We start from the raw sequence: 25693 nt of genomic DNA on the forward strand, positions 1-25693 counted from the left end.
CAAGGAGAAGTCCGTCCATTAGCATAATCTTTGAGCGGGCAGGGGAGAACATAACAGTCAACCATTACTTACCTCCCCCCTGTGCCCATGATGTGCCGCCTGACAGTCTCTGGGACTCCACCACACCCGCCGGAAGGCATTTTACCCAAGATGTGATTACATCATAACTCGGGGAAAAATGCCTGTCCCAACTGATAAACAGCCAGCTCAGCCAATCAATGACTTTAGTGCGGTCCCGCCCTGGGCTGTCCATCTACCGGGTCATGCCATTGGCCCTGTAGGAGATCCCGGAGCCAAACTGAGAGGCAATTCAGCACTGGAGAGGCACAGGAAGAGGTAAGTCTAAATAGTTTGTTATGTTCCCCCCTGTCCCTGCAATTTTCAATATCAATTCACCCCAGAAATGGGAGCTGTTAAAGGCACAGAATGGGTCTAACTTAGAGATCTTAGCACCCCCAAATTCCATTGAAGCGCTAAAATATCAATAGTAAGGCGTGCTTATTCTTTATGGTGATCTTCTTCAGCTCAGACTTCATAGAAGGAAATCCACCCAACCTTCAGGATTTTAAGAGTGTTTGTGTGGAAGAATGGGCTAAAATCCCACCTGAACAATGCATGCCACTAGTTTCTTTATAAAGGAGACATCTTGAAGCTGTCATCACCAACAAAGGCTTTTGTAGGAAATATTAACCAGTTCAGGACTAAGAACATAATTGTATGTTCCGTTTTGCCCTAAATTGCAGCTCAGAGACGTAGTTTCATCCTGGGATGACACGTGGTGCCGAAGCTGCGCCCATTCCGAGCTAGGACTGCAGCAATTAACACAATAAGTGCTGCGATCAGTGCGATCACAGCACCTATAGTGCTGAAAGGAGGGAGAATTCTCTTTCCCTTCCCGATCAGGGCTGTCCGGAGCGATCACACAGCCCCAAAGGTTGCTATGACAACAGGAGGCTTCCCTGAGGCCTCATATGTCACAGATACAGTAGCTGATCAGGCTCAGCCTAAGGGGCCCATTCCCACTACGGATTTGTCGCAGAGATTTTGCTGAGAACCTCTGTCCGCATGTGGATTGGATGGGTCTATTTTTTATGACAAGAATGGCCGTTGTTGCCGATTAAAACAGTGGCCGTTCTTGTTTTAAAACATTAATAATTGAACTCAACTGAAACAACGGTCATGGTTCACACAATTCTATACAGCCGTGGAAATAATTTTCCAAACAGCGGCTGGAAATAATAAAAAAAAAAACTAAGCCCAATACATTGTTGCAAAAAAAGAGGTATTTGGATAAAAGAAAAGCTGTACCTGTGGCAGCATGTAATATAAAATATGATTAAGGGCCGGTAAAGCCAGAAAAGCGTCAGACTGTGTGTCCTGCATGTTTTTGTATTTGGACTTTTATGAATATGGATGAAAAATAAACAGATTTTATTTGAAGTAAGTGCTGACCTTTACAGTTCTTCTACGTAATATAAAATACACTAAGGGTACAAACACACACACCGTATATGCAGCAGATCTGCAGCAGATTTGATAGTGCAGATTTGATGCTGTGTTCAGTTATTTAGATCTAATCTGCTGCATATCTGCTGCGTATCGCAGCAGAAAATAGGCTGTGTATACGGTGTGTGTGTTTGTACCCTTAGGCTAGATTCACACACATCGGATCCACAGTAGGTTTCATGCTGCAAATTTGCAGCGAAATCCGCTGCGAATCCCTTGCCTGTAACACTGGTCAACGGCCAAAAAGGTTCCGACATGAAAACAGTTGATCTCAACTAATTTTGGGGTGCTGAAATCGAAAATCATGTTCAAATTTTTAAATTGGCTCTAATTTTCAAGATATAGACATACTTTCTATATTTCTCACAGCCTGTGATACAATACTGGGAAAAGTTTGCATCATCAGTATTGCATCATCAACTGGTATATTGCATCATCTTAGAATGACCAATATGGAAAAAAGGTATCAGGGTAAGGCTAGGTTCACACTGCGTTTTTGAAATCCGTTTTTTTGCAAAAAAACGTATGCATTTGTGTGCATCCGTTCTTCCATTGACTTCCATTATAAAAAATAAAACGGATCAAAACGGATCCGTTTTTTTGACAGACACAAAAATAGTGTCAGCTACGTTTTTGTGTCTGTTAAAAAAAACGGATCCGTTTTTTTTTTTTACAATGGAAGTCAATGGAAAAATGGATCAAAACAGATGCACACAAATGCATCCGTTTTTTTCATCCATTTTTTGCAAAAAATGTAAAAAAAAAAAAAAAGGGATTGCAAAAACGCAGGTGAACCTAGCCTCAATGGAAGCCATCAATGCTTGCAGATTACTGTTGGACAGTTATCAGAGACAATCCCTTGTATGAATACAAAAGACATGTGTAAATGCACCGAGAAGCCATTGAATAAGGACCTACATTCCAGAGTTCCATAAACATAATTAATTTGTAAAAATTCTTAGATATGCCTATAAATTGTAATTGATTTCAGATAGAACTAAGTTTCCTATGAATATATTTCAAAAGTTTATGAACAGTAAACTTGCTTCCTTATGATTGAAGAAATAAATATGTTGGCTATTATACTGTATTCTATACAATTCACAAAACAGTAACATGAGAAATCTTCCATATCATAGAAACTAGAGCCAATTCACATATTTGAATTCAGCACATAAAAATCATTAAGAAATGGCTAATTTTATTTCGGAACCAAACAACTTTTGAAAATTTGTTGGCCAGTGTAATTTTCAATTAGATTACATACTAGCAGCGGGATTGACATCCTGCAGTGAGTATGTAAGTGACAGGCCCCTAACCCCCTGCTGGCCGTAGCATACATTACCTGCTCCATGGATGTCCTGCTCAGCCAATCAGTGTGCTGCTCCGCCGTGGCCACTGATTGGCTGGCCAGGAACTCCAGACACCGGGCAGGTAATGTATGCTACGGCTGGCAGGGGGTTAGGGGTCTGTCACTTACATACTCAGAATGTAATCCCGCTGCTAGTATGTAATCCTTAATATGTAATCCCTGTGCTAGTATGTAATCCCACTGCTAGTATGTAATCCCGCTGCTAGTATGTGATCCCGCTGCTAGTATGTAATCCCTCTGCTAGAATGTAATCCCTAGTATGTAATCCCGCTGCTAGTATGTAATCCCTAGTATGCCATCCCGCTGCTAGTATGCCATCCCACTGATAGTATATAATCCCTAGTATGTCATCTCGCTGCTAGTATGTAATCCCTAGCATGTAATCCCGCTGCTAGTATGTAATTCATGAAAATGATAAAAGCGTATATTTACGTTAAAAGTGGGCCCTGCTTTGTGCCATACAGTAGAATCCCTTCCCCACACAGTGCATCCTTTATTTGTTGGGGCAGTATATAGCTGCATAGTTGACCACACTTTTGTATATATTAAAATTAAACTTAAAGAGTACTTGTCATCATAAAAATACTTTATAGAGAGGTCAAAAGTTTTGATCGGTACGAGTCTGATGTGTTCAGATGTGTACGGATCGTGGGAACGAGCCTGGAGAAGACTCCCGGCTTGGTGGCACATGATGAGTTGGGCATCAGTCTATGGAGCCCTCAACTCTTTCACTGACACAGAGTGGAAGAGGACAGTCCTCTCCTGGTACAGGTCTGAACACTCAGACCTAGACCGATCAAAACTTTAAGCATGTCTCTGACATGGCAAACATTTTTTTTAATGACAGGTACACTTTAATAAAATGGAAAGAACGAAAGGCTAAGAGCCCTTTTACACAGAAAGATTATCTGACAGATTATCTGCCAAAGATTTGAAGCCAAAGCCAGGACTGGATTTGAAAAGAGGAGAAATCTCAGGCTTTCATGTATGACCTGATCTCTGTTTATAGTCTGTTCCTGGTTTTGGCTTCAAATCTTTGGCAGATAATCTGTCAGATAATCTTTCTGTGTAAAAGGGCCCTAAGGCTTCTCTCCTGGTTTTTACTACAAATACTGGCCAGTCTTATACAGAGCAGGAGCATACAAACTAATGCAATTCAGATTTATTTTCACACCTTATACCCACTGGCTATACCCAAAATAACAATAGGCAAGGTCCCTCCAAGTAGACCCCAGCTTCAGGGCTGGCTTTAGGGTAAATGGCACCCTGTGTGAAACCTTTTTTTGGCGCCTCCCCTTAAGGTAACATAAACCTCCTTCAGCCTCCCACCCCTCCAAACAACAACCAACACCCATCACCCCCTCCCCCGGCCATACACAAACTACCTAACCCCCCCCACAATACATGCAACTGCCCCACCCAGCCATACACGCAACTACCCCGCCATACAAACTACCCCTCCAGTCATACATGCAACTACCCCCCAGCCATACACACAACTACCCCCCTGCCATACACACTACTACCCCCCAGCCGTACACACAACTACTACCTCCCCAGCCATACAAACTACCCCCCAGCCATACACACAACTACTACCTCCTCAGCCATACAAACAACTCCTCCCCCCCACAACTACTGTGCTGTCTGTCTGCTGGAGTGCCCCCAACAAACCACCATGGGAGGAGGGTGGGTGTCCATCTGGGGGGGGGGGGAATGCGCTCTGGCAGATAGACAGCATATCTAACTTTTATTATGAAGTCAGGTGTAGAAATGCCCCCCACCCCCACATGAGGCGCCCTGTGCAAGCGCACACCCCAAAGGCGGGCCCTGCTCAGCTCACACCAAGACTGCCCCAGTCTCCTTTAAAGTGACTGTACCACCAGGCCCAGGCTGAAGCACTGGAGGCGGCCGACCCACCCTTCATGGGAGGAAACCCCAGCCCCTCCATGACGTGACTCTATTAGAATCAATGGAAATCTATCATGGAGGGGCGGGGGTTTCTTCCCACTGGGGGTGGGTCGGCCACCTCCAGTGCTTCAGCCTGGGCCTGGTGGTACAGTCACTTTGCAACTGTGCATTACATTCAGGGACAGCAGGGGGAGCTAGAGGGCACAGTGTCAAGGATTTCCCCCACACCCTATGTTATATGTTAGAGACTAAATACAATGGAAAGTGATCTTAGATGTTAGATATTGGAGTAGTCCATGTGTTACCCGTTGTGGATGCAATGCAGAGCTATAGGCATGAGTGGGCAATGGTGATGCCCTGTGAGGCTGTGCCAGCAGCAGGTGGGTGACCCCAGCATAAAGTATGGAGGAGGTTTGGTGCTGGCACCCAGTGTACCCAGAGGGAAGCGGCAGAGGAAAACTACAGACAGCAGGATTAAAAATAAAACCAAGAAGGAATTGGGAGGAGGAGGAGGAGTTGGCAGAAGGATTGAGCAGGAGGGGAAGAGGCCATGATCCGGCTAATGATCTCATGGCCCGGCTGCCAGGGAGAGATGCAGCCCCTAGGAGTGACGGCGCGTCTGCAGCAGTGACAGCCACACGCGGGCTGGTCAAGAGGTGGCAGTGACCAGTAACAAGCGGTAACGTGCGCCAGCGATCCTCCTCCTGCGGGGGACAGGGACACACGGCTGCCTGCTGGAAGGACCGGAGACCACCGCCGCTGACCGCCCGGACCGTGCCCGGCTCCCGATAGGTGTGTGCCGCCTCCTCTCCGGCTCCCGCTTCCTCCTGGTGCGGCGCATTGCAGTTAACCCTTTGAGGAGGAGCGGCATTGCCTTCCCAGGGCTCGGGCTGCCAGGCTGGTAACACGGAGACCAATGGCTGGGAAGTTTGCTTGTGGATGAGCTGTGATGGTGGTGTGTGCGTGCTGGGGGATGATGGGGGTCCGCACATTGTGCCCGCACTACGCACTGTACGCAGCCTGCTGCCGGGGAAGTTGTCAGGGAGGGGACGGGGAAGTTGGCGGATTGTTTCACTTCATTATTCACCACACGGTAACTATGTGAGCTGCCAGTGCTGCCCGGTCACTAGTGACAGCTCTACTGACAGTGTACTGACCATGGACTATATACTGACGGTGTACTGACCATGCACTATATACTGACAGTGTACTGACCATGGACTATATACTGACAGTGTACTGACCATGGACTATATACTGACAGTGTACTGACCATGGACTATATACTGACAGTGTACTGACCATGGACTATATACTGACAGTGTACTGACCATGGACTATATACTGACAGTGTACTGACCATGGACTATATACTGACAGTGTACTGACCATGCACTATATACTGACAGTGTACTGACCATGCACTATATACTGACAGTGTACTGACCATGGACTATATACTGACAGTGTACTGATCATGGACTATATACTGACAGTTTACTGACCATGGACTATATGCTGACAGTGTACTGACCATGGACTGTATACAGTGCCTGCCATGAGTAGCCATGGACTATATACTGACAGTGTACTGACCATGGACTATATACTGACAGTGTACTGACCATGGACTATATGCTGACAGTGTACTGACCATGCACTATATACTGACAGTGTACTGACCATGGACTGTGTACAGTGCCTGCCATAAGTAGTCTAGGAGTGTCGCTAGGCATCTCATGGCTGTCTGTCTATCTACCTGTATGTGTGTATATATATATATATATATATATATATATATATATATATATATATATATGTGTCCTCTGCCACATATTTAACCAACCATACATGTCTCATATGGATCGCTCTATCTACCTCATATGTAATCTCCCAGCTATCCATATATAGCCATCTCCTCTCATATATAGCCATCTCCTCTCATATATAGCCATCTCCTCTCATATATAGCCATCTCCTCTCATATATAGCCATCTCCTCTCATATATAGCCATCTCCTCTCATATATAGCCATCTCCTCTCATATATAGCCATCTCCTCTCATATATAGCCATCTCCTCTCTATACCTTTTCTTCATCCCCCCCTGCACCTATAGGTTCTCCATGGTAGAAGTCACATTTGGTCGTATGCTTCTCTTGGTCCTGTAGTTACAATGGATTGCGAGGATAGATTATAGAGGATTAGGCGTGTGTTTTCGGGCTATCTTTAGAAATGTGCTCACCCAATCTTTAACTCTTTGCATGTGTCCTGAGATTTCTTCCCTTGTCTATGTTTGTGGTAATGTAGTCTATTGTTCCCTGTCATCAGCCATTTCAGGCAGGGGTGAAACTGACTTGTACTCCTGAAAAGGTGTCCAGAAAATGTCTGCCCCCTGATCTCCACTTAATCTCCCAGTTCTGAGAGGCTCCGCAGATCTCGCCTGTCTTGAATGCTATTAGCAGCTGTGTATACATTGGACTTTTCTAATTGGGGACACACAGGCCTGCTTCATGTGGTTAGGATTGTGCTGCATTGTAAGATATGTATTACAGCAACCAGACCTAGATGACCAGACAGCCCTATGCTTATCCAAATTTAGGGTATATTCACACGAACGGGCTCGCAGCGAGATTCTCGCTGTGAGCCCGGCAGGTCCTGGCAGTTCCCATACACTACATACTTGCTGCGGTCTAAACGACCGCAGCGAGTATGTAATTCTGCCGCCCTTAACCCCTTCTGCTCCCGGCCGGCTCCCCCGCTGTAAGCATACTTTACCTGTCCTTGCTGCACGGGTGCGGCGTCCTGCTCTCCCGCCCGGCCAATCAGTGGCTGCGGCTGGGCAACACACTGATTGGCCGGACAGGAGAGCAGGACGCCGGGACCCCGTGCAGCAAGGACAGGTAAAGTATGCTTACAGCGGGGGAGCCGGCCGGGAGCAGAAGGGGTTAAGGGCGGCAGAATTTCATACTCGCTGCGGTCGTTTAGACTGCAGCAAGTATGTAGTGTATGGGAACTGCCAGGACCTGTTCGTGTGAATATACCCTTAGTCAGGTAGAGCCGTTTAGGTCTGGGCCCGGTGCTCACAGGCTTTCTGAATCTGGCCTTAGTGTTTTTGTTGGTCCAAACAGTATAAATGATGTTATTCACGAGAACTTTTATAAAAAGGAGTAATATAGTCACTGTTGCTTGTTGGATGATGTCACATTCCTGGTGAGATATTTCAAGTCATAAAAAGTAGATTTTGGTTGAGAGGGAAACAAGGGTTATGCCCCATATTACACAGGGCGACAGAGGAGCAAACTAGCGCTGTCAGCACCCGTCATTCCCCACTCGCTGCCACCGGTATTACACGCAGCGGCAGGTGAGAGGGGGCCGCAGGGGGCCTGCTCTGGTGATTGCTAGATCGTCCGGCCAGCCCATAGCATATAGCAGCTGTCTGCTGCGGCCGCTCCTGTTCCGCAGGGCAACAGCAGCAGATTGTTGCTATACTAGTCATTTGTCTTTCATAACGTTGAAAGAAAAACGACTGGAACTATCAGCTGATCGTTGCCTTCTATTACACAAGACGATTATCATCCGTTTTGTGTAATAGGGCCTTTAGACAGATTGGATTATCTCCTTTTGGGTCCTTTTGTTTCCTCAACAGATAAGTGGCACAAAAAGGAACCTGGCACCCATTTATATTCAGCTGAGATAGATATGTACATGAGCTAGCTGGCAAATTCTCATTATAGTGGTCACTAGCTATCTACTGTCTACTGTCTTATGGCTATCTTCCCACAACGTTTTTCCTGTCCGGTTTTTAAAAGAAAAAACAACGCCTGTTATTTCGCGGTTTGGCCGTCCGTCAGTGCAGGGACGGTACATTATTCTAGCTTGGACTAATTGCCCTTTGGGTGTGGCTTTAATTGAAAAGTATTCAATTTAAAAGTAAGAACAGTAAAAAAAAAAAAAAAATAGACAAACTGTGCGTGAACAACTAAAAAATATAACGCCCAGTGTTTGCAAAAGACGTCTGAAACTAATTGTCATGATCAATATTTTGATGTCCGTGCAGACAACGTCCATTATTTAATACACTGCGTGCGTTGGACGTCCGTCATTTCATTGACTTCAATGCATTCTGTTCAGTTCAATTAAAATGGTTGTCTTTTTAAAAAGAAAATAGCATGCGGCGCCTTTTCACTTTTTTTTTTTTTTTTTTTTTTTTTTTACTTAGTGTGAACATAACCTATAGGTGCATATGTAGAAACATGGGAGATTTATCAAACATGGTGTAAAGTGTAACTGGCTCAGGGCAACCAATCAGATTCCACCTTTCATTTTCCAAAGAGTCTGTGAGGAATGAAAAGTGGAATCTGATTGGTTGCTAGGGGCAACTGAGCCAGTTTCACTTTACACCATGTTTGATAAATCTCCCCCATGGTAACAGCCAGTATGGAGTGTGTAGCAGTAGGGTCTTAGCTGGTAACTAGTGAAAAGCAAACTTGCTTAACAATTGGATTCGTCCAAACCCAAACACTCAGCATTTGACTCCTGATGGCTGGAGCAGTTGAATGCAGCCCTAGGGAGTGCTGGAAAACAAGGATACAGCCATAGGCAAGTTTGCTAATCACTACTGGTGACACAAGATGGACACACACATGTGCAGCTGTTTCCAGCTATTGCACCTTCCAGCTAATTGTCTATGTGGGCCATTTGTATGGGAAGGAAATCTGACCAGATCTCACACTCACAAACATTATGTATGAACTTATAACTGCTGGTTATCATAGATAGCTTAAATTGTCAATGTTTGATGACATGTAGAGTATTTACTGTTTGCAGTTGGTGACTACATTGACATGGCTTTTGTAATGTTTCCTGCAAATTTGTGCTGTGTCAGCATACATGTTTTTGTTGTTTAGAATCTGTGAAGAATGAAAAGAGGAATATGATTGGTTACTAGGAGCAAATGAGCTAGTTATACTTTACACCCCTTTGATAAATCTCCCCGTAAGTCTTTATTTTGGTGCGCAAGAAAGACAGGAAGCCGGGAACTAGTCATCTGGGCTGTGACTAGTCAAGGGTCTCTACCTGTCAGCGCACCTGATTTGTTAGGAAAAGAGGCCAGGTAGAAGTCTCTGTTAGGGTACCTTCACACGTACCGTATCGCTGTGTATTTAACGCTGCGTGTTTGGTGCAATTTTTACATGCGAGTTTTAATTTTCACATGATTTTCATGTGAAAATCAAAAATCACACCAAACACATAGGGGGAGATTTATCAAAGGGTGTAAAATTTAGACTGGTGCAAACTACCCACAGCAACCAGTCACAGCTCCTCTTTCCTTTCAGCACTGCCTAAAGCTGAGCTGTGATTGGTTGCTGTGGGTAGTTTGCACCAGTCTAAATTTTACACCCTTTGATAAATCTCCCCCATAGCGATAAAAAAAAACGCAGCGTTAAATACGCAGCTATACGGTACGTGTGAAGGCACCCTAAGGGTAGCTTTACACGTACCGACTCGCAACGTTAACGCTGCGAGTCGGCTAGGTCCTGGCAGATCACTTTCACTACATACACACAGCGGTCTGAACGACCGCTGCGTGTATGTAATTCTGCCGGCTGCTACCCCTTCAGCTGCCGCCCGGCTCCCGCTCTGTATACATTACCTCTCCTCGCTGCACGGGGTCCCGGTGTACTGCTCTCCCACCCGGCCAATCAGTGTGTTGCCCTGCCGCAGGACCTAGCCGACTCGCAGCGTTATTAACGCTGCGAGAAGGTACGTGTGAAGCTACCCTAAGGCTGCCTTTACAGACAGATTTATCTGACAGATTTTTAAAGCCAAAACCAAGAACAGACTATAAACAGGGATCAGGGCATAAAGGAAAGACTGAGATTTCTCCTCTTCTCAAATCCATTCCTGGCTTTGTCTTCTACAATCTGTCAGATAAATCAATTTTCTATTGCTCTGAATACGCGCAGCAGAATGTAAAGCCCCTTCCCAATAAACCCGCTGCTGCCAAGCTCCAGCTTGCTTCTAAAGGCCCTATTACACGGAACGATTGTCGGACGTATTTAGCCGATATCGGCCGTTACGGATGATAATCGTCCTGTGTAATAGAAGGCAATAATCGTTGAAAGACAAAAGACTAATATAGCAGCAATCTGCTGCCGTCGCTCTGTGGAACAGGAGCGGTGGCAGCAGACCGCTACTATATGCTGTGGGCTGCCTGGATGATCTAGCAATCATCCGGGCAGCCCCCGCGCAGCTGCTTGCGGCCCCCCTGGACTCACCTGCTATCTGCTGCCTTAAAGCTGTATTCTACGGCAAAAAAAACTTAAAGTGACACTGTCACCCCCTTTTTGCTTTCTGACTTCTCTACACAGGTGTAAAGGGTAAGTTTAGCGGTTTTCATACCTTATTTTATATCATACGTCATGGTGATTGTTCAAGTAAAAAGTCATCTTTTATCAACTGCAGATTGTGTTAAGTGCCCTCGCCGACCATTGGAACAGGCTGGCCGAAAGGTCTAGATCCCTCCCCCTTTACGTTGGCAAACCAATGGGCGTCAAGGAGATGGGGCCAACGATGCAGTTGTGGGCGGGGCTAAGTGGCGCTAATGCCGCGAGGCCACGCCCACTTAATACAATCTGCAGTTGATAAAAGGACACTTTTTACTTGAACAAGCACCATGACGTATGATATGAAATAAGGTATGAAAACCGCTAAATTTACCCTTTACACCTGTGTAGAGATGTCAGAATTCCCAAAGGGGGTGACAGTGTCACTTTAAGTTACTGTAAATACCGGGGCTGTCTTGCATAAACTGCACACTTGAGATCTCCCCAAAGTGGCTCAATGATATTGAGGTAAGGGGACTGAGAAGGCAACTCCAGAACTTTCACTTTGTTCTGCTGTAGCCAGACAGGTCGACTTGTCCTTGTGTTTTGGATCGGTGTCCTGTTGGAACGTCCAAGTATGTCCCATGGGCAGCTTCTGAGCTGATGAGTGCAAATTTGCCTCCGGTATTTGCTGAATTCATCTTTCGTTTAAAGGAGGAGTCTGGTGAAAATTGTTATTAAAGTATTTTATTGCCCCCCAAAAGTTATACAAATTACCAATATACACTTATAGGAAGTGCACATAAAGTGTTTTTTTCCCTGCACTTACTACTGCATCAAGTCTTCACTTCCTGGATAACATGGTGATGTCACGACCCGACTCCCAGAGCTGTGCGGGCTGTGGCTGCTGGAGAGGATGATGGCAGAGGGATGCTCAGTGTCCCTCCAGTGCTCTGTGTCCCTCAGTGTCCCCCTGCCATTATCCTCTCCAGCAGCCACAGCCCGCACAGCTCTGAGAGTCGGGTCGTGACATCACCATGTTATCCAGGATGTGAAGCCTTGATGCAGTAGTAAGTGCAGGGAAAAAGCTCTTTATAAGCATTTCCCGTAATAAGTGTGACATCACTATTTTATCCAGGAAGTGAAGCCTTGATGGGGTAGTAGGTGCAGGGAAAAAAAGAACTTTATGTGCATTTCCTGTAATAAGTGTATATTGGTGAATTATATAACTTTTGGTGGGGCAATACAATACTTTAATAAAAATTTTCGCCAGACTTTAAGATTGACCAAGTTTCCTGTGCTTTTGTAGCTCACATATCCTAAAAATTTTAGGGATCCACCCCCGTGCTTTACAGTAGGAATGGTGTTCCTTTCATCATAGGCCTTGTTGACACCTCTCCTAATGTAACATTTGTTGCTGTGGCCAAAAAGTAAAATTTTTGTCTCATCTCTCCAAATTACCTTGTTCCAGAAGTTTTTCATCTTGTCTCTGTGCTGTTTGGTGTATTTAAGGCAAGATACTTTGTGGCATTTGCACAGTAATGGCTTTCTTTTGGCGACTTGATCATGCAGCCCATATTTCTTTAACCCCTTAAGGGTGCGTTCACAACTACAGGATCCACAGCAGAAAATACGCTGCGGATCCGGTAAGTGTGAACGTACCCTAAAGAGGGTGTCCACATTTTTTTTCTTATTGGAAATGTGAATAATTTGTAATCTGTCCCTTTCCCTTAGTGGTTTTCTCTCACCTTTTTTCTCCTCTGTGGCCTTGGGCCGTCTGTTGCTGCTTTTTGGATTTGTGTTTGTTTACATAAAGAACTTCTGGGTCACAGGGGTCAGCAGTGACATCACAGCTCTGCATGCGTATAGCTCCACCCCCTCCTCTCTAAATCTAGCTCCACCCACTCTACCCATAGGCAGGGAAATGTCTGTATTACTACAAGTGCCTCTTGAGCAGCATGGTGGCTCAGTGTCTGCCAATTACTTACATTCTCAAATAATTTTTTTCACTCTTATCTGTTGTAGGACTACAAACCCCAGCACACATGTACATGTTAGGAGTTGTAGTCCTGGGTCTTACATATACACTACAGCAGCCATCCTACTGGTGGGCGGGGTCTCAATAAGGCAGCATTCTGTTACCTCAGCAAGAAATAGAATGGTGACTGCCATGAGGTGAAGTCTCCTCTCTCCTCTCCATATCACACACAGCAGCAGCTCTGCCCTAACACTGTACATATTTACACTACAAAAATAACACTATAGGGGGAGATGTATCACAGCCTGTGCAGGGGAGCAGTTACCCATAGCAACCAATCAGATTGCTTCTTTCATTTTTAAAAAGGCCTTAAAAAATTAAACCTAGAATCTGGTTGCTATGGGCAACTGCTTCCCTGTTCCTCTGCACACGTTTTGATAAATCACCCCCATAGTTTCTTTATTTACTGTTTATAGCTCCAACCTATGCTGCAGTGCTGTACAGAGATTGTAGTCTGTCATGCTGTCCTCACTGCTGCAGTTTTTTCTAGCCTCAGATGTTAGGGGTGTAGCTAAAAAAATGTGGACGCATAACCCCGCCCACCTGATGACTCACCGTTCCATCACTGGCAGGAACAGGAAACAGAAAGGGAACGTGACATCACAGGAAGTAAAGAAAACACAGGCAGAGTGGTCATGTGACTGAGCCTGAGAACACTCTAAAATAAAAAATAGAAGTGTATGTAGAATATGCAACACCCACAGAGGTCAATGCAATGCTAGTTTATTAAAATATCCTGGACAACCCCTTTAACCTCTTAGGGAAATATGTCGCAGCGACCCAGCTCTGAACCACCGCGATCCCGGGTGCCGCGTGTAGCCCGGGACCGCGGCTATTAGCGGGCATGGTCTGATCGCTGTGCCCGCTAATTAAGTAATCAGAGGCAGCTGTCAAAGTTGACAGCTGCATCCGATTACCATATGCAGCCGTTCCCTGGTGTCTAGTGGCGGCGGAGCGACCTCCGTGTCTATTACCTGCCGGGGTCTCCGCCAAAATGGCGCTGACCCCGGCTCGGCACTTGTTTGTTTTCGGCTGCAGCAGCCGATAGCAATCAAGTGCCGATCTCATCGATCTATACTGTATAACTATATACAGCATAGATCAATGAGAGATCAGAGTGCATATGCATATACTAGAAGTAAAAAAAAAAAAAAAAAAGTGTTGTTAGTAAAAAGCCCCCTCCCCTAATAAAAATTTGAATCACCCCCCTTTCCCCATGTTATAAATAAAAATTACTAAATAAACATGTTTGGTATCACCGCGTGCGTAATTGCCCGAACTATTAATTAATCACATTCCTGATCTCGTATGGTAAACAGCGTAAGCGCAAAAAAATCCCAAAGTGCAAAATTGCGCATTTTTGGTCGCATCAAATCCAGAAAAAATGTAATAAAAAGTAATCAAAAAGTTGCATATGCGCAATCAAGGTACCGATCGAAAGAACACATCATGGCGCAAAAAATGACAGCTCACACAGCCCCATAGACCAAAGGATAAAATCGTTATAAGTATGGGAATGGAGCGATTTTAAGGAACATATATTTGTTAACAATGGTTTGAATTTTTTACAAGCCATCAGATAAAAGAAAAGTCATACATGTTATATATCGTTGTAATCGTGACGACTTGAGGAACATGCATAACATATCAGTTTTACCCCAGAGCGAATGCCGTAAAAGCTCATTACCCCCAAATAAAAGAAATGCTTTTTTTTGTTCAATTTCACCACACTTTGAATTTCATTCTGGTTTCCCAGTGTACTTTATGCAAAAATTCAGCCTGTCATTGCAAAGTACAATTAGTGATGCAAAAAATAAGGGGTCATGTGGGTTTCTAGGTGGAAAAATGCAAGTGCTATGGCCTTTTAAACACAAGAAGGAAAAACGAAAACGCAAAAACGAAAATTGGCCCCGTCCTTAAGGGGTTAAGGACGCAGGCTAAAAAAATGTATTTTTGCATTTTTTCCTCCTCGCCTTCTAAGAGCTATAACTCTTTTACATCTTTCCATCTACAGGGCCATGTGAGGTCTTGTTTTTTTCAGGAACAACTGTACTTTGTAATGTGCCTTTGTATCTTCCATAAAATTAATGGCAGAACCCCCAAAATATTATTTATTAGGTGAAATTGGAGGGGGATGCAATTCCGCAAATTTTGGGGTGTTTCCGTAATGCACTTTACGGCAAAATTGACATGCAATCTTTATTTTATAGGTCAGTCTGAATACAGCAATATGCATGTTACATGGCTTTTCTTATGTTTTACTGTTTTTATTAACAGTAAAACTTATTTTTTTTGCAAATAGGTATATTTAAAATGGCCCTATTGTAACTCATATACCGCTTTTATTTTTTCACCTACAGGGCTGTATGGGGCTTAATTTTTTTGCGCCATGATCTCTAGTTTTTATTAGTATCACATTTGTGTAGATCCTACGTATTGATCACTTTTTATAAAGTTTTTTAAATATATGAAATGTAATGAAAAATCTGTAATCCTGGTGGGTTGTTTTTTTTTTACCGCTTTTTGTTCACGCCTTTAGCCGTGCGGGAATAATACTGTTTTATTTTAATAGATCGGACAATTATGCATGCTACAACATATATTTTTATTTATTTAATGATTTTTATGTGTTTTATTTACAAAATGGTAAGGGAGGTGTTTTATTGGGGCAGGAGCTTTGGCACATTTAAAAAAAACATTTATTCACTTTTTTTTTTCCTAAGGGGATTGCATACACTGATCACTGCTATGCAATAGCATAGCAGGGATCAGTGTTATCGGCCATCTTCTGATAGAGCCTGCCTGTGGCAGACTCTGTCAGAAGAGTAAAGACCTGACTGCACGGAGGAAGGTAAGAGGCCCTCGGCGGTCAGGAAATGCGATCGGGTTCCCCACAGACACGCTGTGGGGGTCCCAATCGGTAAGTGACAGGAGCTGCTCCTGTCACTTACACTGAAACGCCGCTGCGTTTAAGAGGTTAATGGCGACCGGACGGCCGCGTGATTACAGCAGCCCGCCATTAAGGGTGAGGGCCCGGCTGCTGATAGCAGCCAGTCCTTACCTGATGGGAACTGAGCTCAGCTCCTGAGCTCGCTTCCTATTGTTAAACCCATCGTTAAACCCTAGGGTGAAGGCCCAGGCACCGAGGTCGTAAATGTATGCCCACGGTCGTTAAGGGGTTAAGTGCCTCCTTATTGTGCATCTTGAAACAGCCACAATGCTAGTTTTAGAGAGTCCGGTATTTCAGCTAGGTTTTTCTTTGCATCCCGAATAATTTTCCTGGCAGTTGTGTACGAAATTTTTGTTGGTCTACCTGAGCGTCCATTTTTTAATCACAGTTTCAACTGGCAATGCTGACTGGCACTGTTAATTCCTTAAATAACTTTTTATACCCCTTTCCTTTGCCTTTATAAAGTTCAACTACATTTTCCTGTAGGTCTGTTGACAATTCTTTTGCTTTCCCTATGACTCACAATGCAGAAACCTCAGTGGCTGGATGAAAGATAGAAGAGTCTGTCTCAATCCCAGAAGCTCACTCAGCTTTTATGCGCACACACAGATTACATGCAACCAGGTCACAGATGGGGATGTTACCTGTAGTAGCCATTCAAACCCATTTATGTCCACTTCTGTGCGTCAGGCCAAAATCACCAGGGTATGTAAACTTTTGATCAGGGTCTTCTGGATGTTTTTGGTTGTCATTATCATTTAAAAATAGAAAAAAAAACAGTAGTTTGACAATAAATGACATCACCCAACCACTAACCATGAGTGGAAAAAAGTTTTCAGGTAACCTATGTAAGTTAAAATATAAGGTAATAAGATAAGGTAATAAGTATGTGATTGTCTCAAAGCTAGGAAGCCCACTGATCACAAGAATGGGGATCCTTGCCCCCCAGTGAGCAGTTCTGAAAGCAACCCAGTTCTCATAACTGGCAGGTTTTCCAGCAGTCGGACTACCATTAAACAGATCCTTACTACCTCTAGATAGTTGGTAAGGTTTAAAGGAGATGCATGAGTCTTATAACCCCAGACAACCTCTCTAATCTTGGGATAAGCCTTTTAAATCATATGGTGGTAGCTCCTTACTCTGTCACACTTGTAGATTGGGATTCACCAAATTACTTCAAAACTGCCCTGGCCTTGAATCCATCCATATGCTACAGAGCAAGAGTTCCAGTATCCATCTCTGCGTCTCTATACTATATTAGCCACAAATCCCAGCCCGACCTCTGATGCTGTTACCCCGTGTGTTCTTTGCATGATCACTTGTGGGACTTACAGCTATAATATGACCAAGACATAGAATTTGTTCCTGTTTTGTGTAATGGTAAATACATTTGTGAAAAAAGAACCAAAGTATTTTGTATTTTAGAAGCCATACATTTATTCACTTAAATATATATTTACAAGCTTTTAAGGACCAAGCCTTCTCCCTAATATTTTTTGTTTAACTTAAATAAGTCCATCACAAGGATTTTTGGGGCAAACACAGTACAACACTATCTGTGACTATATATCATGTTTTCTAACAGGAAATGTTGTGAGCTTGGCCTATTTGTCTCATGACAACAACCCCTGACAATATGCCGGATTAGGGTTTTCTGACCTCACAGGGAGGCGTCCTCCACTAGAAATCCTCCATTATGAACCAGAACACAGTGCTGCTCTTGCCTTTGTGGTTTCAAGCCATCCTAACATTAAAAGGACGGACATTGTTGACTCGTTGTAACTTACCCTAACAAAACCTGTTTCCCAAGGATACTGAATCGGGAGTGATCAGCTGATCATCCTGGGTTGCACATATTTAAAGGGGTCATCTATGCTGAAGCAACCTCTTTATGATGGGTCATGAATGAGTGGCCAGTAGATGTCCAACCTTTGGGACCACCATGACCTGCAGACCACAGAGGCACAGTGGCCTGTCCTCATGTGTGGCTGTGCCTGGTAGTCCCGCACCGCTTACTTCTCACCCTGATCACAAATAGATAGCCGGCTGTAATATTGTTGGTGAATTCAGATATTTTTTGAATGATTTGTTGTTCATTGTTGACCTTTCAAGGTTAGAATTTTGCATGAAAATCCCATCTCTTCCTTCATCTGTGACTTTGGCTGAGGTTCTATTGATTGGTTCAAGATCTGTCATTCGGCACAGAGAACCTTTCAACAACTCTACTCAATTATGATTTAAAAAAAAGAAAATGCCTTCTGTCGTGCGTGTTTATGTCACAAAAAGGTGCTACCAGTAGAGTTCTGTTTGGCTGCTTTTGTGGTTTCAATATGTTGATGGCAAGAATAGAGTTGATATTAGAGGTATATTATATTTACATCAAAAGTACCAAAACCCCTGATGGATAATGAAGAACACCAATTGTAACAGAAAATATATCTGCTTCAATGTGTTGTTTTTTTGTAAAGTTCTCCCACACAGGAATACTAGAAATAGATTTTTACATTGTTGTGAAGCCCTGGCCTAATGATAGCTGTTTTGTTCTTGGAATAACTACTGCTTTGGCTGTCTAGGCTTGATGGGAATTGTAGTTTAGCAGCAGCTGGAGGGCCGAATGTTCCCCATCCCTGAATTAGGGCCATAAAGGACACAGTTCCTGAGTTCTGTGCCCTGCTCCACTGGATGCCCAATGTATGGAGCAATGTTTGTGGCAGACACTACCTCTGTACATATAGCCATAATGCTATAGCCGTAATGAAGCCCCCATTTGTTGATAGCTGTGACTGTTTGGGTCATTTTCCAAGTAAATACAGGTTGGCTTCAAAAATCTGTCAGATAAATCTCTCTGTGTAAAGGCTGCCTTACTCTGACACAAAAGCGCAGCAGGCTTTGGCCTGGAGTCTCAGTAGAACTTGTATACGCCATTGAAACGGTGAGACCTGTCCTTGGGCATGCCATTTTGATAAGTTGTGTGCTTGACAACTTATGACTGCTTCTTACCATGCATTCTGTGCTATCCTCTGTAGTCATCCTCTGAGGCCCCATCTACCCCCAGCATAGCAGTCATGCAGAGGTGACAATGTGTGCCCATGCCGCCTGCATGAGGAGATAACAGCGCTTCCTGTAAGGCTTGTGCTAGGTGAAGGGATTAGTGAGGATTAGGCGGCTGTGTAGTGCTGTCTCCTATCCATGGAGGGATGTTCCTGTATATTCCTCACACAGCTCAGCTCCTTGTAGTGTAGCCTGTTGTGCTGTCTCCTATCCATGGAGGGATATCCCTGCAGTCTTATCTCCTATACATGGAGGGATGTCCCTGTAGTGCGGTCTCCTATCCATGGAGGGATATTTCTGCAGTCCTATCTCCTATACATGGAGGGATGTCCCTGCAGTCCTATCTCCTATACATGGAGGGATGTCCCTGCAGTCCTATCTCCTATACATGGAGGGATGTCCCTGTAGTGCGGTCTCCTATACATGGAGGGATGTCCCTGTAGTCCGGTCTCCTATACATGGAGGGATATCCCTGCAGTCCTATCTCCTATACATGGAGGGATGTCCCTGCACTCCTATCTCCTATACATGGAGGGATGTCCCTGTAGTGCGGTCTCCTATCCATGGAGGGATATTTCTGCAGTCCTATCTCCTATACATGGAGGGATGTCCCTGCAGTCCTATCTCCTATACATGGAGGGATGTCCCTGCAGTCCTATCTCCTATACATGGAGGGATGTCCCTGTAGTGCGGTCTCCTATACATGGAGGGATGTCCCTGTAGTCCGGTCTCCTATACATGGAGGGATATCCTTGCAGTCCTATCTCCTATACATGGAGGGATATCCCTGCAGTCCTATCTCCTATGCATGGAGGGATGTCCCTGTAGTGCGGTCTCCTATCCATGGAGGGATATCTCTGCAGCCCTATCTCCTATACATGGAGGGATGTCCCCGCAGTCCTATCTCCTATACATGGAGGAATGTCCCTGTAGTGCGGTCTCCTATATATGGAGGAATGTCCCTGTAGTGCGGTCTCCTATATATGGAGGAATGTCCCTGTAGTGCGGTCTCATATACATGGAGAGGTATCCCTGTAGTCCGGTCTCCTATACATGGAGGGATGTCCCTGCAGTCCCGTCTCTTATACATGGAGGGATGTCCCTGCAGTCCCGTCTCTTATACATGGAGGGATGTCCCTGCAGTCCCGTCTCCTATACATGGAGGGATGTCCCTGCAGTCCCGTCTCCTATACATGGAGGGATGTCCCTGCAGTCCCGTCTCCTATACATGGAGGGATGTCCCTGCAGTCCCGTCTCCTATACATGGAGGGATGGCCCTGCAGTCCCGTCTCCTATACATGGAGGGATGTTCCTGCAGTCCCGTCTCCTATACATGGAGGGATGTCCCTGTAGTGCGGTCTCCTATACATGGAGGAATGTCCCTGTAGTGCGGTCTCATATACATGGAGAGGTATCCCTGTAGTCCGGTCTCCTATACATGGAGGGATGTCCCTGCAGTCCCGTCTCTTATACATGGAGCGATGTCCCTGCAGTCCCGTCTCTTATACATGGAGGGATGTCCCTGCAGTCCCGTCTCCTATACATGGAGGGATGTCCCTGCAGTCCCGTCTCCTATACATGGAGGGATGTCCCTGCAGTCCCGTCTCCTATACATGGAGGGATGTCCCTGCAGTCCCGTCTCCTATACATGGAGGGATGGCCCTGCAGTCCCGTCTCCTATACATGGAGGGATGGCCCTGCAGTCCCGTCTCCTATACATGGAGGGATATCCCTGCAGTCCTATCTCCTATACATGGAGGGATGTCCCTGCAGTCCCATCTCCTATACATGGAGGGATGTCCCTGTAGTGCGGTCTCCTATACATGGAGGGATGTCCCTGCAGTCCCGTCTCCTATACATGGAGGGATGTCCCTGCAGTCCCGTCTCTTATACATGGAGGGATGTCCCTGCAGTCCCGTCTCCTATACATGGAGGGATGTCCCTGCAGTCCCGTCTCCTATACATGGAGGGATGTCCCTGCAGTCCCGTCTCCTATACATGGAGGGATGTCCCTGCAGTCCCGTCTCCTATACATGGAGGGATGGCCCTGCAGTCCCGTCTCCTATACATGGAGGGATGGCCCTGCAGTCCCGTCTCCTATACATGGAGGGATATCCCTGCAGTCCTATCTCCTATACATGGAGGGATGTCCCTGCAGTCCCATCTCCTATACATGGAGGGATGTCCCTGTAGTGCGGTCTCCTATACATGGAGGGATGTCCCTGCAGTCCCGTCTCCTATACATGGAGGGATGTCCCTGCAGTCCCGTCTCCTATACATGGAGGGATGTCCCTGCACGCTCCGCGCACAGCTCCTTCGTGTTTTGAAGTGCGCGCCGTGCTAGCAGTGATCGCCGTGTCTGCCTGACCGCGGTGTGCCGTGATAGCAGTGATCGCCGTGTGCCGTGATAGCAGTGACCACGGTGTGCCGTGATAGCAGTGACCGTGGTGTCTGGCTGAGCGCGGTGTGCCGTGCTAGCAGTGACCGCGGTGTGAAGTGTCTGCCTGAGCGCGGTGTGCCGTGCTAGCAGTGACCGCGGTGTGCCGTGCTAGCAGTGATCGCCGTGTCTGGCTGAGCGCGGTGTGCGCGGCGCTGTACCTGGCTGCGCGCCGGGGGGCGGTAGGCCTGCGTACACACGGGCTCAATTCGTCAAGCGAAGCAGAATCAGGAAGTCAGAGGGAAAACACTCAGACATGTTTGATCACGATGACATGACGGAGGGGAGGAGGAGGAACAGGAACAGGGCCTGAAGCTTTTACCTCCACTCGCTGCCAGAACATCCCCGGCTCCACCGCGCTCCACACCGCCGGCTCCCACCGTCAGGTAAGCGGCCGCCTTCCGCCTCCGTCCCGGACTTGTCACGTAGACTGAACCCAGTCCCGGCCGGGGAGGCCATCGATCGGGTGTGCAAACTTTCCTGAGACCTGGAGAGCGGGGGAGGGAATAAACATGGCTCCCTGGTTCCCTTCCCAAATGTTCTCGATTCCGTGCAGCACGGAGGAGGCCGGCCCGCTGTGCCCGCTGCCCTCACCCCCCGCTCGGCCGTCAGTGCCCGGAGCTCGGGCTCTGCTGTGTGTGAGGCGGCTGAGCCCGCCGTCCCGTGCCCCCGTGCCCGCCTCACACACCGCCATGGCTGCTCCCAGTGCCTCCTCTGACTTTCTGCTTCTTTCTAGAAAAGTAGAAGTGCCGGCAGCGGCTGAGGAGCACACTGCGGGCCGGCTCGGCGCTGTACCGGGCCCCGGCTCCTCATACCCGGCACAACTTGTAGGCACATGGCCGCCTGTGGTATCCGGGAACCGGGGGATCACCGGCTGCCATGTCGGGGGACAGGAACTTTACTAATGAGAATCATGGAGGCCGAGTGACCGGGTACGTGCTCTCCGGTATACCGGAGGCGGTGTGTGGGCCCTGTGCGGTTCTGGCCTCTATTTGGGCGCTGTTCACACCTGACTTGTAAGGTCTGCGGCTTTGCTGGTAGGAGCCCAGTGCCAGGCCGCCTCCATGCTGGTGTCCTGTGTCCATAGTCTGCTGCAGTACATAGAGCTGTATACAGAGGCTCAGTCCACTACTGTATACTGGTGTGCACGTGTCATTCAGCAGACTGCCATAGGGTATATACCATGAAGACCATAGCCGTGTGATCCCACAATAAAGGGACGTCACAAGTTGGGAATAGTGTTCAGCCAACTTGTCAAACTATTCAGCTTGGAGAACGTTCCCCGAACCTGACCGCTTGGTATCTGACCCCCAGTGGTTGGAGAAATCAGCTGCTGCCCTAGGGACAGGGGGCGTCCAACTTCTCCAGCCGCCAGGAGTCAACGGCCGAGCGGTCCGGTTCAGAGAACGTTGTCCAACTCGGACAAGTTTACTCATCACTACCAGTAGTTGTGTGTTGTGGCCATGGCCGATCTGTGGTACGCTCGCTGGGACACATGGCCTCATAGACCCGCAGGCTTCTCGGTTATATGGCGGAGAGAGAACGCGGTAGCCCTGCACTTCTCCTGACTTCTTCTCTAGTCCCTGACCGCTCAAGACTTGTGCTGTCACTCTGATGTGCAGAAAGGTTTCTGTAACGACAGCCCATGTAAGAGCACGTTCACATGGCTAAAATTCTGCCTGAAAAATCCTTCAATTCAGTGTCACAGAGACGTATCGCAATCAAAAATATCACTTTTATTAGAAAGGTATAAAAACGCCACAAAACATACATCCCACCCAATCCAATACGTGACCTGTGACCCACGTTACTTGGTCACTAATCCCGACCTCAATTGATTACTGATTGTACATGAATGGTTTATCTTCACTATCAGTAATCATTGGGTCAGGATTAGTGACCAAGTAATGTGGGTCACAGGTCACGTATTGGGGTGGTATGTATGTTTTGTGGCGTTTTTATACCTCTTGAGCCGGTTATAATAAGTGATATTTTCGTCTGTGCCACGCCTCTGTGATGATATTGTTGTATAAGTTACGGATCCCTGCCAGGGTCGGGTTTGATCATACTGACGCTTCTGTGCTGTGTGAGTTTTTCAGTTTAGCAGGTTTTTATTGCAATGGCACAAAAGGGCTGTCAGGGATGATGATGGGCCGCAGTTCTGTACCAAACTTAAAAAAAAATACGATTTGAAACACATTGTCTTGAACTCTCCCATTAAAGGGGTACTCTGTAGACAAAAACTACGTTTTAATACATTGCTTTAATAAAGTTATATTACTTTGCAATATACATTGTTAAAATAAAGGGATTTTTTTTTTTTAAATTTCAAACATACTTCCATGCCAGGCAGCACTAAGAGGCAACATGGCCCCCCTTGGCTACCACCTGGAACACCAGGGCTACAATGTCTGCAGTTCCCAATCACCTACTCTATACAAGCGCTATACAGAGCAGGGGGTTTGTTCCCCCACGTACTTGCGTCCTGTGCAGAGGGAGCGGCGCTTGCTGTCACTGCTCACTCTCCTAGCACAGAGGCTGACGGGTACTAAAGCCTTGTCGGGCAGTCTCCTCCCCCTGTGTACTGTATAAGAATATACAGTACATGGGGTAAAAAAAAACCTGCTGTGTATAACACTGCCCCGCAGCAATAGAACAAAGTTGGGGATTGGGAACTGCAGGGATTATAGCCCTGCAGTTTCAAACACAAATGGTGGTGGGAGCAGATTGACAGTCGCCGCTTACCACTGCCAGGCATTGGAAGGATGCTTGGAAATTAAATTTTTTATATATATTTTTTAAATAGTTATATTACAGCACAGTGGCTCAGTGGTTAGCACTGTAGCCTTGCTGCTCTGGGGTCCTGGGTTCAAATCCCACCAAGGGCAACATCTGCAAAGAGTTTGTATGTTCTCTCCGTGGGTTTCCTCCCAAATTCAAAACATACAGATAGGTGGATATAGATTGCGAGCCCTAATGGGGGCAGGGAGCAATAATTGGCAAAAACTATGTAAAGTGCTGTGGAATCAGTGTGGGCTTTACAAATAAAAGCAATTATTATTATTATTTTTTATTATTATTATTACGAAGTTATATAACTTTATTAAAGGGGAACTATCAGCAGGTTGCACAAATCTGACCTGCTCATAGTTCCCTGAGGGTGAAGGTATGTCTGTTACATTCATCCTCTGCACTGTTCCCATGCTGTTAGCTGTGAAATCCTCTGCCTGGTAAGCAGTTAGCCTGCACCCAGTGTTCCTATCACCCCCAAGCGCTGATCCCGCAAGCCCCCCTGCGTAGATAATCCTTGGGGGGAGGCACCATGGCCCCCTCGACCTGCCCCTTCTAATGATTTTCATTGGAGGGGTTCAGCCGGATTGGTGCTTAGGGGCGGGTGGTAACCCCGCCCCCAGTGCTCCTGACTGTTTGCCGGGCATAGGATTTCACAGCTTACAGTATGGGAACAGCGGTGAGGATGAAGGGAACATACATACCTTCATCCTCTGCGCCCCGGACCTACTAGGCAGCTGTCAGCCGGTGAGATTCGTCTAACCTGCTCATAGTTTCCCATTAAAACAATGTACAGTATTAGCAAAAAAAAGTTTTTTTTAAGTCTCCGCAGTACCCCTTTTTTGTTAAGTTTTCCGCTTTGTTGCAGACTCCATTCAGGGTCTCTGTTGCAGAATTGGTTTAAATAACCAGATTAAAAAAAACACACAGCATGAAGGAATTTTTTGTCTGGTTAAAATCCTGCAAAATGACAGAGACCAGCTGGAAACCCAAGGGAACTATTGAAGTCAGTGGGGTCTGCTGTGCAGCAGACCATAGTCTGACGTTTGCAGCTGCTGAATGGAATGTGCAACGGAATCCCAGAGCAGCGTCCGACACACACAGGACCGAGCTGCAAACAGGCCCACAGAACTTTTTTTTTTTTACTTTGTGAACACATGTACAACCTTTTTTTTTAGTCTGAGGCCACATATTGTTTTACCTCAAGGGGCTGAAATATAACTGTGGCTGCCTAAAATGCTTACTTGTGGTTTTACTGAAGGAAAATTATAAGAACATATAGTATATATAATGTTCACACCTTTATCTTGC

General features: G+C 46.0%; 1 protein-coding gene across 3 annotated transcripts in view; it reads left to right on the top strand.

Annotated features, from left to right (window-relative positions):
- Nucleotides 1–5307: 5307 nt before the first annotated feature.
- The window catches only part of SMARCA2 (SWI/SNF related BAF chromatin remodeling complex subunit ATPase 2), a 139452-nt gene continuing 119066 nt past the window's right edge, over nucleotides 5308–25693 (top strand). Inside the window, exon 1 of one of the 3 annotated variants that reach the window (XM_069961900.1) lies at nucleotides 5308–5581. The gene's annotated coding sequence lies outside the window, so the exon portion shown is untranslated. Of the gene's footprint in view, nucleotides 5582–21671; nucleotides 21979–25693 lie in introns of those variants that run through there. The other 2 variants (XM_069961901.1, XM_069961899.1) reach the window with 2 other exon arrangements.

Source organism: Dendropsophus ebraccatus, chromosome 3 (assembly GCF_027789765.1).
Source record: "Dendropsophus ebraccatus isolate aDenEbr1 chromosome 3, aDenEbr1.pat, whole genome shotgun sequence".
Taxonomy (NCBI): Eukaryota; Metazoa; Chordata; class Amphibia; order Anura; family Hylidae; genus Dendropsophus; species Dendropsophus ebraccatus.